The sequence below is a fragment of the Lissotriton vulgaris genome, chromosome 9, assembly GCF_964263255.1.
Source record: "Lissotriton vulgaris chromosome 9, aLisVul1.2, whole genome shotgun sequence".
Taxonomy (NCBI): domain Eukaryota; kingdom Metazoa; phylum Chordata; class Amphibia; order Caudata; family Salamandridae; genus Lissotriton; species Lissotriton vulgaris.
Genome location: NC_141697.1, coordinates 757996365 through 758011050, shown reverse-complemented (window position 1 = coordinate 758011050; position 14686 = coordinate 757996365). Strand labels below are relative to the sequence as shown.

Below are 14686 nucleotides of genomic sequence, written 5' to 3'. Positions count from 1 at the left end.
TGCTTCACCCACTGCCAAAAAGAGAACTAAAACTGCCCGATATGCTATGGACTGAATTGGTGACTTTATACAAAAAAACGGAGGCTGCTCCCAACAAGTACAACAAAGAACGGAGAAAGAGCCCACCTCCCGGTGAAGGGTGGAGAAACTGAAATGCTGTAAAGGAGAGTCTCTGCAACCGGGAGTAATCCCAGAACGTAAGGAGAGGTAGGAGAAGCTCTATTCATGAAACTTACATGGTAGCAAAAGAGGGTTCTTGATAAACCAAAATGACAGTAAATGTTTGCGTGAAGGAACTAAGCAATAAAACCAAAATTGTGCAATTAATAAATGAAACAAGTAGATATCTCAAAATTTATTTTTGAAACACATTTGAAAATATGGGATCAATAGAAGCAAAGCACAAAGCAGCAAAAGAAATTATATTGATCAATCAAGGATAACTACACAGAAAGGGTTGAAAGCGAATGAATATCAGGAGTAAAATGGAGTTGACAATATAAACAACTAAGGGACTGTGAAAAACTCTCATCAAAAGAAGTGAAAAAATGGTGGGAAGTACAGATTAAAACACGTGTGTTAAACTTGTATGACATTTGTATTGTGTTTGTTAAATTCACATTAAACTAGATTCTCACAATTCACCAAATTCATGGCTGTGAAAATTTGCACAATTTTGCACAATTTTTTCAGCAAGAGATTGTTTTGAACAGAAAACATCTTGCTGGAGACACCTTCTTAAAGAACCAGGCCTAGCTTCTATGTCCAAATATTTTTGGAATTTTTGCATTCAGTTTTAAGGTGAGATAGTGTAAAACTAATGTAGCAAAGTTTCATGTTAGTTTTATGAATTTTTATTAAATTTCATGAAACAAAATGTTACATACCAAACTCTGGCCGGCGACTCGGATTAGCCCAAAATGAGACCAAAAGTGTCTCTTTAACAAATATTAGAACATTGGAATGTTGGGAGCTCCATTGCAGACAACGGAGTGCTCCCTGCTTCTACAGGCCGGTAAAGGCCCGCGAAGCAACATTCCAATGTTCTACAAAGGCTTCTCGAAGAACCCTTTGTTTAATTTGTTAGAACATTTTGCCCTCTAGTGGCAGAATGTTCTAATAGCCTTATAGCCGTTCGTAGCAGGGCTATACCAGCAATTAAAGTCCCGCTGTCTCGTTAAAGTCCCTCGCCTTCGGCTCGGGCCTTTAACGATTCAGCGGGCCTTTAATAGCCAGTATAGCCCGCTACGGCGGGCTATAAGGCTATATTAATACACCTGTAGAGTTCCTATATTCCAAATTCTCAAGCTATATTTGCTTAAATGTTGTTTTTAATTCGTATGTAATCATTTTGCTTGTTAAGTAACCAAGCGTATTTCATTTATTTTTTAATTTACTGTGTCATCAGTTGAATTGATGTATTGTACCCTACATTATTGTGCTCTGTTACTTTCATTGTGTATCATTCATTCTGGTCTCTAGTTTTTCTGGCTTTTACTCTTCATCGGTTATTTTACAGACTATTTCATAAGTGTGAACCTCCCACCAGAGTGCTAATTTGGATACAAATAGAATTTACACCTGTTTTAACTTTAGCAACGAATTATAATTGCATACAGTTGGGCGCTCACTCTTGGTTTGTACTCGCATTTATCATTATCTTTCAGCTATTGGGAATTATAAAAACACTTTAGAAAAATACAGAAATAAAGAGAAAACGTGTGGGAAATGGATCAAAATGTCAGTTCCAGGCATTGCTTTCTTTTTTTTTTTTTTTTGCAGAGTGTAAAAATCGGGGCAAACTTCGAAAAATGTTCAGTGTAAATGTTACTTGGCAAGGTAGCTGTTGTGCCCTGTTTAAGTCCAGACCCAAAATGACGCTTATATAAGCCAGGAACACTTTTTACCTATTGTTCAATATCTGTAAGAATTCACTAGCATCTCAAATCCTCATCTTATTGGATGAATTTAATGTGGTCATGTTCCGATGGGTGTGACCTTCAATAATGCAGCAGGTGCGGTGGCAGTGACCCAGTGGGGCGAGGGACCAATTCTGCCACAACGTTGGCTGTGTTCTACTATCGCACTGGGGAGAGGTGGCCCATTTTACTTGTCCAGGGCACTACAACTATGCCACCCACAGCCTATTCCAGTGCAATAGCTCCTTCTTTATGAGTGGCCCATGCTTTTGCTGTACGGTATATGGCAGAGAAAACAATTCTTACTTCACCAATTGTAGATACGGACCTTTTTTGAGAATATGTTGATACAATCTCAAAATTTTTGATAGAAATCGTCTAAATAAATGCAATTTACTGACTGGGATATCTCTGATGAAAAGTGCATTACCTCCTCTAAAGTCTTCCTCGCCACATGATTTACATAGTGAGCTTTAGCTCCACAACAGAACCCTCCAAAGCAAAAAGAAACCACCTCCCACCCCCTCCCAACATGGCCGACCAGTCCCACCTGACCTCTATAAGAGGCGGGCCGGCCCAACCAATCAGCCTGTTTTTTTTGTTCTGCACGATTCTCTCCAGAGCACTGTTCAGGTAAGATGGGCCGGCGTGAGCTGGCCCTTGGGTTTTAGGGTGGAGGACCTGCTCTAGCGGTCCCTGGTGCCTTAGGCCTAAAATCCCCCCCCCTCTTCCTTCCCCCGGTCCTGTGGGGCCGGTTAGGTACTGCTATTGCGTGCCAGTGGTTTACAGGGGGGGGGGGGGGGGCGGCGGGGGATATGGGGTGTTTGGGCATCCCTGTGTATCCCCAGGTCGTTACTAATGGGCCCTGGCCATTAAGTGGGCTTTGGGTCCGGCGCTGGGGGTTCTCCGGTGTGTACTGGGGCTCCGGTTGCTTTCTGGGCATGTGTCCCTGGGTGATTCCAGGTTTTCCCTTGCTGTACGAACGCCCCCTGAGTGTGGGGGATGCCGGGCATATTGAGTCCCGAGTGGTTTGCTTGTGGACTTATGGAGTTATACGCCCGTTTACGGGTGGGGATTCATTCACAGGCCTTGGCCCAAAGGGCGCCTCAGTGAGCACTACGTGCTAAGTGACCTAGCGCTTCTCTGTGTATAAAGATGTACATGACTACTGCTGGGTAGTGAAGCTCCTTCGCTTTCGATCATGCCCCTCACACTGACGCTGGGTTTCTTAAACACACGTATGCTGGCTTAGCCCTGCAGAGGGGGAGTGGCAGTCGCTACAGTGTCTGCGTGAGTCGCTTTCACCATTCGGTGTGTGACGTATGTTTGCCTGCCTTGTTTTCTGCCATATTCCGACACTCGTGGCAGATGCGACGCATTCGCTCTGCCACGGGGCTGCATCCCCGTGTCAGCGGCGCGCTTCCTGGCCTTGCGCTGCGCCTAGCCGGGGTAGTGAGCCTCGGCGTGGGTCTGAGACGCCAGACTCGAGAGAGCTTGAGCTTCTGTGAGGCTGAGCCTTCTGGTCTCCTCATACAGAATTGCGTATTACGTTGACTCTCATACTATGGAACTTCGGTACTACGAAGCCTTGCAGCACCTACCTTGTCGGTCGGCGGGTCCTCGGGGCTCGGCTGGTCGGGTACGGGTGTTTGGTCTGCAGCCTCGGATCAACGGCGCTGGTCGCTTCCGCCTCCTGACGGGGTTTTCGTCCTGGGTCCCGCGGCTGGTTGCAGCGCGGGGATTGGCTTCGGGTGCCTCCCGCCTCTTGGGGGCGGGGCGTCGCTCGGACAGGTGCGGCCTCTGTATCGACCAGGGCTGCTGGTTCGACTGCAGGCGGCGGGCGCGGCGGCACGCGGAGCGGGGCTGACGCCCTGAGGAGGGTCCGAGGCGCTAGAACGCGCAGGTGAGGCTTTTTGCCATTGGTGGGCCTGCCCCCACGAAGGGTCCGTCCCTGCAGGGGCGGTGATGTGTGTTTGCTGGCGGTTCCACCGGATCCGCAGTCTGCCGTCCTAGGGCGGCTCTGCTGAGGAGAGGTGTTTTTTTCCCGGCGCCTGGGGCGCGTTCGGGGGGACAGTCATCCGGGGGGCCCGTGTTTCCCCCGTGGACGGTACCTGTTGCGTCCACTACAGGAGGCCGTAATCTACCTCTTTCTGTCCTGGCCTCTCTTCCGTCGCCGGCGACGGAGCCTCCCCTTCCGGAGGGGCTCGCTGCGGCTGCATTTTTTGCTCCGTGGACTTATGCCTTCGGGGCGGTCAGCCCTCACAGGCCGGGGTTCGAATCCGGCCTGGGCTGTAGTAACGGTCCCCCGCCACGGGCTTCTGTGCACAGATGGCGTGTTTTTGTCGCACACACGGCCCCCACGAGGCTTAGGAAGCCTTGCCTCCGCCTGAGGGGCGTCTCTCTGGGGGTGCCTGTGGGTACCCCTGCGGCATTGGGCCGTTCCGCCCTGTAGGCGCCTGGTCTTGTTCGCTCTCAGTGAATGTGCTGGGTCGGGCCTGGTTGGTCCAGGGATGGGCATTCATTCCGGCGCCTTGTGACCCTTAGGGGGTGTTGTGCGCTTTTCTTGGGTCGCTTACGCGACAGACGTTTTAGCATGGCCCCTGTGCGGGTGGTCGCGCGTCAGGTTGTGGACGGCGGACCCTGAGGCGGAGGTCTGGCCCGGGATCCCCGCCTAGCCGGGTCTGGGGCTCAAATCTTCCACCGACCTGTTTATCCTCGCCTCGGTGCCTGTTACTGACAGGGAGTCCCACTCTGCGACTCGGGGCACTTGCTTGCTTATTCGCCTGGAGGGCCCCCACATCGCTAAGGCTGCCTGTCCTCCACATTGTGGGTGCCCGAGAGTGGAGGCCCCGCAGGGAGTGCCTGGGGGGTTCTGCGGCGACGGTGTCCGGTCTTGCGGTTTTCCGCGGGATCCTCCTCCTCGGAAGGTTGGTGGTGCTTGCTTCGGCTGCACATATTATAAAAATGGACGTATTGCGTTCCTTATGCATTCTCCTTACCTTGTCTCGCCTGTGGTTCTTTTCTGGGCCCATGGGTGGGGACTGGGCTCCTGCCCCGCCTGGGGGAGCTTCTTCGCCGGGTAGGGGGCCTGGGTGTTCCCTGGGTGAACGTTTGGTCCTTCTCGGCCTCGTCGTTTGCGTGGGTGAGACGTCTTGTCAGCGGTGTCTCTCCCCTGTCGACTCCCTGCACGTGGTGCGGTGGGCCCTTCGGCCCCCGTCTCAGGCTTGTCCTCCTGCGGGGGGCGTATGCCGGGTCCCGGTTCTTCCCTCTGGCTCTTTCGGGGGGGTTTGGCCGGGGCGTTTGGGGGTCGCTGGGATCTCCTGCTGTCTAGCAGCTCCTCGTGCTTCGGGGGTTGCTGGCAGTCCTCCTGGCCGGCCGCCTTGGCACCTGTGCTTCGTGGTCCCCAGGTATTGGCCGTGCTCGCATCGGCCACTCATGTACAAATGTTGGAACGATTCGGAGGAGTTTGGCGTGGCCCCTGCGCATGATTGTCTCGCTTATTCGTGAGGCGTTCCTTAAAACGGGTCAGTCGCCCTGGGTGGGTCGGTGTCACCGGTCCGGTCCCTTCGGGCCACCCTTCCCCCGGGGTCCGGCTCTGTGGCGGCGGCTCGACTGTGTCGGAATTCCCTTCGTTGCCTTGTCTCGCCCTGACCCCGGTGGTGTTTCGGCGCCTGGTGCCTCGGCTCGGTCTGCCTCCGGTGGATAGGTTCTGGGAGGGGGACTCGGCCCTCCTGCCCGGGTTCTGCTCCTCCTTCCGGGTCCTTATTGCCCGGTCTTTCGCGTGGCCTTTCGGTCTGATGTCCGCGTTTCCCCCGTGCCCTCTGATTCGCGGGTCCTCGGCTGGATTCGCTTGGGCAGGGCCGGGGTGCTCCTGGGTGCTCGACCCGGCTGCGCATGGACTTGTTTTGGGGTGATGTGCCTGGCACCCGCGCGTGGTTGCCTCGCATGTCCTGGGGCATTCCTGTTTTTGGCTCCCGGCGGGATCCTCCGCCCCGGGTTCCCTCTCCTTGGCCGAGCTGGCGATTCGAGCAACCTGGCCGATCCCGGATCTTCCCGTACAGTGATTGGGTCCCCCGCTCTCGGCGCCGGTGTTGAGCCGGCTCTTGTCGGCTGGCCTGCCTCCTTGTGCAGGCCTGGTTCTGGAGCGGAGGAGGCTGCTTGCTCGGGGGTTGTGGCTTTGCTGCTGGGTTCCCGCGGTTGTTCCAGTGCTCGCCCCGGCGGCACATATACATGATTTGGAACGATACAGAGAGGATTGCCACGGCTCCGGCGCAAGGAGGTCCCGCAAATTCGTGGAGCGTTCCATGTTGGTGGAGCAGTGTGGCTCAGGGGTTGGAGGCGGCAGTCCCGGTAGCTGAGATTGGTCCTGGACCTGGGTTCGATTCCCCGCCTCGGTGGGTCTTGAGCTTAAATACTTCCATGGTCTCGAGAATTCTCATGCCGGTGCCTACTCGTCTCACGGGTTCACACTCTGCAACTCTGGGCAGATGCTTGCTTATTCTCCACTGGGGCCCCTTGCGGCGGGATGCCTGACTCTCACCTTGTATCCTGCAGCCTACGGCCATTCCACCCTGAAAGCACCTGATCTCGTCCGATCTCAGAAGTTATGCAGGGTCGGGCCTGGTTAGTACCTGGATGGGATATCTCACAGGGGAATACCAGGTCGGGTTCCCAAGGCACGCACCTTGTTGCCTTTGGGCGATACGTGCGCTATGCACATCGCAATACACTTGCATACTCCCTCTCTCGTTCTACGAGCTCTTCGGGGCCCGCCCTTTTGGGACCCGGCCCTCGGTGGCTTTGCGGTTCCTCGCCTGTCAGGTTTCCCTGGTGGCGATGGTGTCTGCTGGGCGGATGGGCGTGCGGGGGTCGTTCCTCCGCTCCCCGCCCTTCTTGCGGATTTTGCCGGACGGGGTTGCTCCTCCGGCATGTCCCCCGTGTCCTTCCCGGGGTCCCTTCCCTGGGGCCTCGGACTCAGGTGGTATCTTTACCGCTTTTTCCGACCAACGTGGTTCCTCCCTTGTCCGGGCTGGTTGTTCGGCGTGCTGTTTTGGCTTCTCATAGCCGCACGTTTTTCCTTTCCCGGTGGGATGACCTGTGTTATGCCTTTTGGGCCCGGTTCGTTCGGGCCGCTAGCCCTCGTTCCTCCTTGGTTCGCGGGCTTACACAGGCTGGCATCCTTCCCTATGCTTCGCTGGGTTCGGTGGATCCGGCGGGGGCCCAGGGTCGGTCTGCGATGTGTGGCTCTGTTCCCTGGGCCCCCTTCGTGGGTGTCTCCTCTGTGGAGAATTGGTCTGACTTCGGCGTGGTCATCACCCGCCTGGTACGTGGGTCTCTAGCAGTCCCGGGGGGACTTCGCTGGGGCCGTTCTGAGTGCTGAAGCTGCGACTCCTGGTTGGCCTCCTTTTCCTGGAGGTCTTGATTTCAGGTTTCCTGTGGTCCCTGTTTTCTTTTCAGTTGTTTACATCAACCTTGGGTTGGTTTCTCTGCATCACCATGTGGTGTTGTGGTTATGGTGGTCAATGAAGCCTTGTTGGCTTGGGTATTTGCTCACTATGTAAATCATGTGGCGAGGAAGACTTACGAGGAGGTAATGCCCCGGTTACTTACCGGTAATCTTCATTACTCCGAGTATAGTCTTCCTCGCCACATGAGTTCCCTCCCCCCCTCCCTGTCTGGCTATCGGCTTCATTGTTTGCTTGGTAGATCAGGCTGATTGGTTGGGCCGGCCCGCCTCTTATAGAGGTCAGGTGGGACTGGTCGGCCATGTTGGGAGGGGGTGGGAGGTGGTTTCTTTTTGCTTTGGAGGGTTCTGTTGTGGAGCTAAAGCTCACTATGTAAATCATGTGGCGAGGAAGACTATACTCGGAGTAATGAAGATTACCGGTAAGTAACCGGGGCATTTACTGTGAGCCTGTCTCACGTTGAATATGTGTGGTTAGTTGGTTCTAAGGGATTCTAGTTCTGAAAATTAGACAAATTATTCTTTCAAGGGTTAGGTTGTAACTAAGTGGCTCATTATTATCTCATTAGTTAGCTGACATTTGTGTGATAGGCGTCTGACTTTCCTTCCCACACAAGTTTGATAGTAAATCAGAAAATCTTGTCCCCCGCATGTACTCCAATTTCCTGACTAAAACACAGTCATTCTTATATAATTTGATTTCCAATTTTCTCACAGGCGTCAGTAGACTTTCTTCCTCAATTCATGTTAGTGAAGGTAAATCTGAAGCTGTTGGACCAGCTTCCGGGAACTGCTAGACGATAGTCGACAATTTGTGATAACATTCTTTACCATTTAGCCAGGTTCTCGGAAGCATACAGACAATACATTTAAACCATGTTAAACCTTCTCCTGCCCTGTGAGGATGGAGTATATAGAAAAATAATCTTGATGGAAGATGTCACCTGAAGATTTCTTTCTTCAGGTAGAATTATTCAGTTTTTCTCATATATTTCTATTTGTTTAAAATGGGGTTCTCCTTTCAAATTGTCCCAGAAATTGCTTTTGTTGGTATTTGTAGTTTAATTCCAAAACATGTCATTCTCAGAGAGTGAAGAATGTTGCAATTGTTTGTTATGGACATTGTCAACTTAGTGAACTTAGTATGATCTCAGAAACAAAATGTGGTAAATTGCCATGGATCTTGATCCTTTATTGCATACCTGATCCAGTCTCCCTGGGCCTTCAGGCTAAATGGAACAGAGCACATTCTTAATCCAGAAATGCCCCATGACTGTACTAAAACACTCTGAGGGTTTATCTAGAAAGTCCTCTCTTATTTGCTGAGGAGTCTAATGTTCTCCAGATTTCCAGAGACACAAATTCCTCCATTTCTGTGGAAAATATTGCAATATGTTCCCTCTGAAGCACAGAACGTTGTTTGTGGCCTTCTCACCTTTAACAATCTCATGTTCAGTATGTTCTCTCCAGTTTGAGTTATAACAGATTGCCACTCCCAGATATTGGAATTATGGAACTGTTTTGTCTTAGTATCCTGACGTTAAATAATCCTAATTTCTTTAATTTTATATTGTTAACTAATATATTTTTCCCCTCACAGTACACTAATATTCATTTGAGAAGCATCTGTATAAAGGTGCATGATCTTGTCCACAAATACTAATATTTCAGCATGCAAATGGAATGTATTCTTTGGTGTACTTCATTTGATCTCTGGAGGGAATCCAGTAGATCACTAATGAACAAATTTAACAGATATGGGATAACACACACCTTCGCTGTACTCCCATTTTCATTATCCACTACTCAGGGTTTACAAGGCAGTCATTACCACACAATACCATTACCGCGCATCCTTTACCACACACATGCTTTTACCACACAAGCCTTTACCACACACATTTTTACCATGCATATACGTTTACCACGCACGCCTTCATAACATAAATGTAACTATTTAGCAGGTCAGTGTATATGTGTGTGAAATTGACACTTAAGTCATGTGATATTTTATATATGAGCACGGACACATTGGATGGGTGCTGTGATATTAGTTGTGCATATTGTACACAATATAGCAGTTAAGGCAATCACATCAACTTATTTATCAGAAAATCCTTAATAGAGATCAAACTCTGGAGGTGTGGGAACTAATTGAGTGTTCTCATACAAGTTCTGGGGCCCTGCTGTGGTAGTACTGCTGGGAAATCGCAGTCAGGGCTTCATTTCTCTATGTTTAGCACAAATTGCGATTGACATTTCTAATTATTGTTGTTCTTGCAAAGCAATGAAGATGTTTCAAAGCAGAAATATCTGTCATGTCACTTGAGTTCGTCTCCAAGTTGTGTTCTATTTACATATCTGCTCCTAGAGCTCTATTTCTATTTCTTTATATGTTATTTATATATGCATTTATTTGTTTATGAATGTATTTAGGGTTTATATACTCTACTTCAGAATTGCGGGGTGATTTACAGAAATACATTGGTGAAGGGTGGTGCACTGTGGCGATAGCGAAGTAGGCTGGAAATGGTTAATCGAATGACGGAGTATCAATAAGGTAATACACATATTATGGTAGCAGTAGCAAATCCGGGAAGAAGCATGGTATTAATAAACATTGCTAGAGGGATGGGTGAGGGATAAGGGCAGCAGTAGACATAACATCAAATATTTAAAAAGTCAAAAGTGGCAATGCCATTGAAATGAAGGCATTTTGCTCGTTTTGATTTCAGTCTTGACAATACTGTTTTTGAGGACTGTCTAGATTGTGTTTGTGTGGTCCTGTGCTTTATTGGATCCAAACTGCACCTCACTAAATAAGCCCAAGAACACTGAAACTACTTTGTGGAAGTTCTTGCTCCTATTCAAAAGGAGCTAGGCCTTACATTTCCAGATAGACTGTGCCTGTTGGCACATATACGTATATATTCACTGAAAGAATCAAAGGTTACAGGGAAGTTATAGTTAGTCTCAGATTTCACTCGTACAAAAGCATAGAAATTCAGTAGTTATAGTTTTACCTGAGCTAACTATAACTTGTTCCCCGGATTGCACTGCTTATGACTTCACATATTACATCACTCATGACATGGTCAGTGATATCACTCATGACATCACTCATGACATCTCAAACGACATCACTTATGATCAGTGCTTTAAATGGGCCGGTACTCACCGGTACTTAGTACCAGCACTTCTTAGATTTATAGCTCTGAATACTGGCACTTCTCTACTTCCGAGGAGAGTACCGATACTCATGAAAAGGTAGGCTCATTGGCTGTGCTGGTGAGCAGGAGTGGAACGTGTCTCTGGAAGCCAAGGCACAAATTCTGCAGACCCGATCAGAACCCCAACTGAGATATTCAGCAGTGCTCATTCGCATTATGGCCGGGTACTCACCATCACCCTGTGCTTGACAGAGCAGGGTCCATTTAGGCCCTGTGCTGTTAATCACATTCACACTATCCTGTGCATTTGTGCAAACACATGAATCATGTCAGTCACCTGGCAGTAGCAATCAGGCTACGGCCAGTCCGACCCTGGAGGCACTTAAAAAAGCCATGGCAGGTGAGGAGAAAATTTGGCTTTTGACATACCTGAGTCTTTTGTGTGTCTATGTTTATGTGTTTGCATGCATTCAGGCGGTATTTTGAAGAAAATGAGTGGCACTTTTGAAGGACTGGGTTCTTTTGGACCCAGCGGTGCCAGGGCACAACACCTGAAACCTTCGTGGGTAACCTGCTCCGGCGTACAAGTCACAGAGACACGGGACACTTCCTTGGACGTCAAAGATTCAAGGTTTATTTGCTGCAGGGAACACAGAAGTCACAGGAAGTACATCGAGTGTAGTTCGGGGAGACTGCTTCAAATTGGTTCTGTGGATCGCTCCTTTTATACAGTTTTTACCCATAGGATAACATTGAACACAAAAGTTTACAACCCGGTTCCCACATTTAGCTCCCAGAGGGGTCGCTTTGGTCACTTTGAAACACACAAGGTCCGGAACATAAGTGCGGAAACATTTGGCGGTTCCCAACTGTAAAAACCCATCTTCCCACCATTAGCAAATTCCAATCAGCAGTAAAGTAGATCGAAATAGGAACGAAGACAGGTGCAGAGGAAGACGGAGACAGTGGGGAGATCGAAAAGGGTGAAAAAGGGGAGGTATCGGGAAACACGAGATACAGGCATCAAAGGGACGTGCCTAATGAGATGCACGGCTGAGACAATAAGTCCGTGCGGCAAGATGAGCCTCGAGCGGCGCCACCTGCCTTACAACAGCAACCCCCTTGTCATAAAGACACTTTCAAAGAACACGTGTCTTCCGCAGATATCTTGCGAGTCCCAGGGTCGCGAAGCGGACAGCGTCCGTTCGCTGGCTACTTGAGGGCAAGAGACAAAATGGATGCCGTATCTAAGATGGAACCCGTGGGTACAGATGAAAAACCCACATAACAAACGAACGGTTTAAGTTAGCACAGCGAAACTGCGCACACTTACTAAACTCGCCATTTGCGGTTCATAGATACCAGACTCGACCATATTCGTGCGAGTCGAAAGCACCACTTACAATTGTCACGGAACCTCAGACGCTCCTTTTGCCCTCATGTAGGCAAGCACTAGTCGGAATCATACTCGATATTCATCAGACCATCGAGATGTCGTTGTAGCATAGCTCTGTCCAATCGAGTCCCCTTGGTAACAGATGGTTGTCTCATACACGTTGTAGCACAGAGGCCACATAAGGCAGGACCACACTGCACACAAAGGCAACACGTGAACAGGAACACTACCACAACTCCGATGATCATCAGAATCTTCCAACCCCAAGTCGACATCAGGCCCCAAAACCATCCAAGTAGCGTCCAATCCCCTACATCCACGTGTATGGATTCGGAGATCTTATGCAACTTCGAGATGGCTTGATAGACAGTAGGAGCATTATCTGGAATGAAAATGCAGCAGCTCGAATGGATCACTTTACATACCCCACCGCGATCTGCTAAGACGACATCTAAAACCATACGGTTTTGTAACGTCATAAGTCTCTCCGCCTGTAGTTCTGTGGTGATATTACCAAGAGCACTGGCAGTAATATTAGCTGTCGATTCTACCACTCGAGTCAAATGTCTCAGGTTCCTACTATTAACCATAGGTCCCCAAAACGGGAGGAAACCCTTGAAAAAGTCTCCTGCCTCTTGACCGGCAGTATCTTCTTCGCTAATTACGCCTCGTACAACTCTAGTCTTATGATAATCGGCATCTACAGTGAACGTTGGAGGCAACAGATTTGCAATTGAAACATGTGCCCATGAAGTCTGCGGGCAACCATGTGTATGCACGATCATAACAGATAAAGTATGTACCCTTGGCAGCCAGAAACACAGGGGACGGGGACATTGGCAGAACGTAGGTTTCAGTGCAAGCACTGTCTCCAAGTCGGGCTTGCGGACTTTGACCACGACCCATAAGACACAAATTACCAGTGTGGGGTACGACCCATATTGGAGGCGAGCTTTTAAGCTGCTTTTCACTAATGAACATACTATATTCCCCTCTACTTAGAACCCTATAGGCTTGTACCTCTTCTTCAGGGATAAGAAAAGGATCATGGATCTCATCTTCCATATCCTCTATTGCCATTGATAGCTGCTTCTGATACGAGGTAGGACCAGAGTTAGGGGAACGTGGTTCTCGAATGGGGTGGAAACCCAGTGCGCTTCGAAACATTGTTTGGAATGCTCGAGCTGACCCTTGGGAACTATACGGTAACACCAGATATGGAATTCCCTTACCCGTAGTGTGTGGCATCAACCCACACACCCAACAATTAGTAGTGTTAACCACTAACTGATGCTGATGAAGGAGCTGAATAAAGGAATTGTTGCGGAATTCTACACGTCTAGCCTGCTCGTGTTCCGGTAACATGTGAAAGGAATGGGGAGAAGCAGTAGTGGTAATATTAGGGTAAGAAGTAGGAGTAGGGGTAGCAGGTAAGAAGTAACACATCGTGTAATACACCCCACCCGCCAATAATGCAGAAGCAGTCAAAAACAATACAAACAGTTGGAATATAAAACATTTGGTACGACTGAGTTGCTGCAGCTTGAATCTATAGACTTGAGCTCCTTCCAAATCGTTCAGCTTCGAAAATGCCATTCCCTACGACCGTCCGCAACGTTTCTTGACGCACTTCGTTCTGTGCAGCAATAGTCAATTCCCAGGAGTTCCTAGGAACCGACGGCCTTTAACCTAGCGTCAAGACCTACTGTCCAGAAGGAAGTACGCGCGCGGCCCTACGGCCTTCAATACACAATATGTATATATATTAGCACAATATCTTTCAGCTGTGGAAGGAAAAAGATACAAGGAAGAAGCTTGGTATATGTACAAAGAATTTTCAATGATACGAATGTTCAAACTTGATCATGGGAAACGAGGATATTGCAGTTGTCAATTTCCGCAAAGCAAGAAAATGTTATTTGTCCTTAGTGTGAGATCGCAAAGAATATCGATGTTTCCCGGGACGTGTCTGCTCGTCGAACAAAGGATCCGTTGAAGAGACAGCGTCCTGCTGATCAGTTGGTTGATCTGGTCTTGAGTCTTTTGCTGACAAGTGTTCAACAGTGGCTTTCTGCTGCGCTGAGGGTTCCCCAACAAGCTGTGCGTCGCTAAAAGGTACAAACGCCGGCAATGTTTCTGTTTCTGTTGACGCAATGCCTTTCCTTACCCACGGGTCTGCCGGCAGAGGAATAGGGACTCGCTTACAATGGGTAGCATGTACCCAATTTTTCCGCCCCTCAAGACGAACGGCAGTCCTCGTGGCCAGGAGTACCTGGTAAGGTCCGGTGAATCGGGGGTCCAGATTGTTCTTGCGTGAGAAGTTACGAGTAACCACCCAATCCCCGGGCTGGAGCTGGTGGCCTGGACCCTCCGTCTGCGTTGGCAAGGCGTCGTAAACCTGTTGGTGAATTAACCTCAGTTTAGCAGTCAAGTCATGTAAGTAGTCAATCAACATTGGATACTCAAGATCAGAGAATATTCCTGGCCTAGGAACCCCCCACACATTCGCAGGACGGCCGAACACTATCTCATAGGGACTAAGCCCTATTCGGGAGTGTACAGTCGCCCTAGTTGACAGTAATGCTAGAGGCAAAGCATCGGGCCACGAAAGTCCACTCGTAGCCTGAATCTTCGCTAGTTTTAGTTTAAGGGTACCATTGTATCCCTCAACTAATCCAGCTGACTGGGGATGATTGGCGCTATGGAATTTTTGATTAATTCCAAGGCCCTTACACAC

At 49.3% G+C, this 14686-nt stretch overlaps 1 protein-coding gene and 1 non-coding gene across 2 annotated transcripts in view; one reads left to right on the top strand and one right to left on the bottom strand.

The window, feature by feature from the left end:
* LOC147692212 (leucine-rich repeat and fibronectin type III domain-containing protein 1-like protein) overlaps positions 1 to 14686 on the bottom strand; it is a 2508250-nt gene that overhangs the window by 2473820 nt on the left and 19744 nt on the right. The window lies entirely within an intron of this gene.
* On the top strand, positions 6125 to 6231 carry LOC147692213 (U6 spliceosomal RNA). Its single transcript, XR_015300295.1, has one exon. It is a non-coding gene; the product is annotated as a U6 spliceosomal RNA (small nuclear RNA).